The sequence below is a fragment of the Bubalus kerabau genome, chromosome 2 (genome assembly GCF_029407905.1).
Source record: "Bubalus kerabau isolate K-KA32 ecotype Philippines breed swamp buffalo chromosome 2, PCC_UOA_SB_1v2, whole genome shotgun sequence".
NCBI lineage: Eukaryota > Metazoa > Chordata > Mammalia > Artiodactyla > Bovidae > Bubalus > Bubalus kerabau.
The window spans coordinates 152,853,520-152,858,534 of NC_073625.1; the positions used below are offsets into that span (position 1 = coordinate 152,853,520).

Below are 5,015 nucleotides of genomic sequence, written 5' to 3' on the forward strand. Positions count from 1 at the left end.
GAGCCTGGCAGGCTATAGTCCACCTGGTCACAAAGAGTTGGACGTAACTGAGCGACTTTCACTTTTCACATAACTAGTACATGGCAGTGTTGGGATTCACACTAGACCTGTCTAATCTCCAAACCCAGGCTCTTTCTCCTATCCTCTATCCTCTCATAACCTCTCAGACAGCAATGCAGTGGTTCCTATGGCAATAAAAAGAACACAGTCTCCTCCTATTAGGACAGGCGGGAGAAAAGTTCTACCTTTCTGTCCTAACTCAGTGCCTGGTTTCTGACTCAATGTTTTAACTCTACCTTCTGCTTTTAAACCTTTATTTCTCCAAACATATTCTGGAAAATAAAAGCAATGAGAGGTGTAATATTTTTTTAAATAACTTTATGAGCAACTGCAGGCTAAACAAAGTTAGACATGTTGATTGCTTACTGCAGAACTCTGCAGATCATTTAATATGCTAAAGGAGATCAGTTCTCAGTGTTCATTGGAAGGACGGATGTTGAAGCTGAAACTCCAATACACTGGCCACCTGATGCAAAGGGCTGACTCATTTGAAAAGACCCTGATGCTGGGAAAGATTGAGGGCAGGAGGAGAAGGGGACGACAGAGGATGAGATGGTTGGATGGCATCACTGACTCAATGGACATGGGTTTGGGTGGACTCCGGGAGTTGGTGATGGACAGGGAGGCCTGGTGTGCTGCGGTTCATGGGGTCACAAAGAGTCGGACACGACTGAGCGACTGAACTGAACTGAACTGATGCAGCATTATGCAGTTTTAGTATATATAATTTCTATTTTAGAAGGTATAGGATCTTCACACATATTTTATTATGTATGAATGAACAGAACTATCCTTCATCAATTTCACCTAATAGAGCTGTACTTTATTTTAACAGCATCATTTTACTACATAATAGCAACAGATTCATTTCAAAACCATTTAATGACACATATATAAATAAGAAACCCCATAACCAAATGCTGTAGGATTTAATGTTACTAGTATTTAAAACTAGCAACGACCTACTTTGTGCCAGCAAGTGAGTGATTAAGTGCTACCCATACCATGTCTGACACTTAATGAGGGAGTCACATGGATATAGAATATGTTTCACTCCATGATTAATATAGGTTCACTATATTTAGTTTGTTCTTGAACATTTCATCTTTTCTTCCCATTGCTGAACCCAGCCGAGGACATGGGATAAATGTGATGACTAAAATCAGGAAGTTTTGATGAATGAAACAGATGAGAAAAAGATTGACTCTTCAAGGAGAAAATGAGACTTTTCCCCCATTATCATTTTTAGACAAATTGCAGCTATTTAAAATAAACTAAAATAACATTGGTAACCTCTGAGGAGGGCAACTGAATGACCTGGGGATAGCAAGAGATATAAACTTTTCATATATACACTTTTATATCTGTATGGATAGAACTGTGGTCCCCTAAAAGAGATCTGTTCAAGTGTTAATACCCCTGATATCTGTGAACATGAGGTCACAGTGCATTGAGGTGGGCCCTGATCCAATGACTGATGTCCTTATAAGAAGAGAAAACTGGATACAGACACAGAGTGGTGCACAGGGAGAACCCCATGTGATGACAAAGGCAGAGACTGTGGTGATACAGTTGCAAGCCAGGGAACACCAAGAATACTGCTCAACCAGCAGAAGCTAGAAGGCAAAAGGAAAAATTCTTTACTAGAGCTTCTAGAGACCGGGGCCCTGCCAACATCTTGACTTCAGACTAGTAGCTTTCAGGACTCGGAAAGAAATTTCTGTCACTTAAAGCCACCCTACAGTCTGCGTTACTGTGTGTGGCAACCCTAAGAAACTAATACAAATGTTTTATACAAAGTGACAATACCATGTGTTCAAAAATTAATCAAATTAAGATAAAGTAAGCTCAAGGGAATGAAAACACAAGCCACAGACTAGGAGAAAATCAAAAAGATATATCTGATAAAAGACTTTACTAAAAATATACAAAGAACTCTTAAAATTAAACAATAAGAAAACAGACAATCTGACTAAAAATGGGCTAAAGACCTTAATAGACACCTCACAAAGAAGATATATAGATGGCAAATAAGTATATAAAACAGGCTCCATTCATATGTCCTCAGGGAAATGCAAATTTAAAAACAAGATACTGCTACATACCAATATGAATAGCCATATCTGGGACAGTAACACCAGAGAAATACTGGTGAGGATGTCAAACAACAGAATTCTCATTCACTGCAGGCGGGAATGCAAAATCATATAGTCATTTTGAAAGACAGGCAACGTCTTACAGAACTAAATATACTTTTACCACACAGTCCAACAATCGTGCTACTTTGTATTTATCCAAAGGAGATGAAAATTATATCCAGACAAAAATGTGCATATGGACAGCTATAGTAGCTTTATTCATAATCACCAAAACTTGGAAGCAACCAAGATGTCTTTCAGTAGTTAAATAAATAAGCTATGGTACATCCAGACAATGGAATAGTATTCAGCACTAAAAAGAGAAGAGCTACCAAGCCATGAAAAGACATGGAGGAACCTTCAATGTACATTACTAAGTGAAAGAAGCCAATCTGAAAAAGATTCCAACCATATGACATTCTGGAAAAGGTGAAACTCTGAAGACAACACAAAGATCAGTGATTGTCAAGGGTGAGGGGAGGGGGAGGAATGAACAGGCAGAGCACAGAGGGGTTTTAGGACATGAAACTCCTTTGTACGGTATTACCATGGTGGATGTATGTCATTACACATTACACATTTGTCCAAACCCACAGAATATACAACACTGAGGAGTAAACCCTAGTGCAAACTATGGACTCTGAGTGATGATGCGTCACTGTAGGTTCATTAATTGTAACAAATATATCACTCTGGTGGACGATGTTGATGATGACAGAGCCATGCATGTGTAGAGACAGGAAGTGTATGGAAAATCTCTGTACTTTCTACTTAATTTTGCTGTAAATATGAAATTGCCCTAAAAAAAAAGTCTAATAAAAATATTTTTACATCCTTAAGCAAGCCAAAAGTTCTACCCATTTTTATACTACAGTTTAGTAATCATCTTGAACCCATGACTAAAATATGCATACTTTTTGTCAAAGCTTTCCATGTTCCTTTGTTCATTCATTCAAACTTCAACTAAGTACTTACTCTGGGCCAGATGTGGTAGACTGGAAAAGGTTCCAGAGAATCCAGAAATAAGATATTCCTGGTCCTTTAGAATGACGTCTACTCTTAAAAATAATCATAGAGGAAATACATCAATTTAGAAGCAAAAGCATTACTTATCTATCTTGGGGAATTAAAATAAAATTACACTGTTGGTGGGAATGCAAACTAGTACAGCCACTATGGAGAACAGTGTGGAGATTCCTTAAAAAACTGGAAATAGACCTGCCTTATGATCCAGCAATCCCACTGCTGGGCATACACACAGAGGAAACCAGAAGGGAAAGAGACACCTGTACCCCAATGTTCATCACAGCACTGTTTATAATAGCCAGGACATGGAAGCAACCTAGATGCCCATCAGCAGATGAATGGATAAGAAAGCTGTGGTACATATACACAATGGAGTATTACTCAGCCATTAAAAAGAATACATTTGAATCAGTTCTAATGAGGTGGGTGAAACTGGAGCCTATTATACAGAGTGAAGTAAGCCAGAAAGAAAAACACCAATACAGTATACTAACGCATATATATGGAATTTAGAAAGATGGTAACGACAACCCTGTATGAGAGATAGCAAAAGAGACACAGATGTATAGAACAGTCTTTTGGACTCTGTGGGAGAGGGAGGGCGGGGGATGATTTGGGAGAATGCCATTAAAACATGTTTTTAACTATTAAAAAAAATTTTTTTCAAGTGCTATTCAACCATGTACATGAGACAGATTATATTTCTTCTCCCCTCTGCTCAAAGATTAATGATATCAAAAGTATACTATTTAGTTGACTGGTTCAAGAAGCATCTTGGGCAATAAGATAAAAATTACGAGAGTGAGATCATTGGATATGTACCACGGCATGAAAACACTGAAGACCTCTGAAAAAGGAAGACGTTAAAAACAAAGCAACAAAAAAGCCACTTAAGAGAATAGTTCAAAATGGAATTAGACTCTGAAATCACTAAAATTCTACTGTTAGAGAATGAAAACTGGAGGTGAATGAGTCATATGACATTGGAGGATTCTTCTATATTAAAAAAGAAGGGAAGGAAGGTCTTAAAATTATTCTGAAAAGACACAGGTCAAGAACAGAATCAGGTACAAATCTGGCTCCACTGTCCTCCCCTAACCTTCTGTTCCCGTGCTCTTGTCAAATTAAGAAAAAATTGATAACTCGGTTTCCAGAAATTGACAGTAATAATTCATTCTCATGAAAAAAAAAAAATGGAAGGAAACATTTAAAAGAAATGTGACCCTCTCTTGGAACCAGGTCCTCAATCTTCTTAAAGGAAAAATAGAACAAAAGTAATAATGTAACACACATCTTCATATCCAAACGATTACTGCTCAATCCTGTAGTTAAAATCTTTGCAAAAAAATAGCACAGTCCTCCTTAGTGCCTAATTAGATGTATGCATTGGTATGCTTCAAGATAAAGAAAAACACTACCTTAGAATGGTATTTTTTAAATGGCTAAGAAGAAAAAAAGCCCAAGCTACTCTTTATATTAAGAATCACATGCTAGCAAACATTTGAAAAATTACCATAAAGAAAAACAAAGAACTACTGTCCTATGAAATATACACCAAGTTTCACTATATCCCCAAATCCTAGTATCACTATATCTAGGGAGTTGAAAGTGTATCACTGGAAGATAACAGAGGAAAGGGATAAAGCTGCAAACTGGGTTGGAGGGGAGGAGGGCTGTCGGGCTGCACTCCGCAGACCTACAAGGCTGTGCTTGCCCAGCTTCAAGACTGAAGAATGAGCCCAGGATCCTCAACAGAGACATTAATGGTTGAATATGGATGGGGGAGCTTAC

At 37.9% G+C, this 5,015-nt stretch overlaps 1 protein-coding gene across 8 annotated transcripts in view; it reads right to left on the bottom strand.

The window, feature by feature from the left end:
• Nucleotides 1-5,015, bottom strand: part of PPM1L (protein phosphatase, Mg2+/Mn2+ dependent 1L) — a 330,127-nt gene that overhangs the window by 174,500 nt on the left and 150,612 nt on the right. For 2 of the 8 annotated variants that reach the window (XM_055569179.1, XM_055569176.1), the window contains exon 2: nt 3,174-3,251. The exons of 5 other annotated variants lie outside the window; for them this stretch is intronic. The gene's annotated coding sequence lies outside the window, so the exon portion shown is untranslated. Of the gene's footprint in view, nt 1-3,173; nt 3,257-5,015 lie in introns of all 8 variants that reach the window. One more of the 8 variants, XM_055569177.1, reaches the window with a different exon arrangement.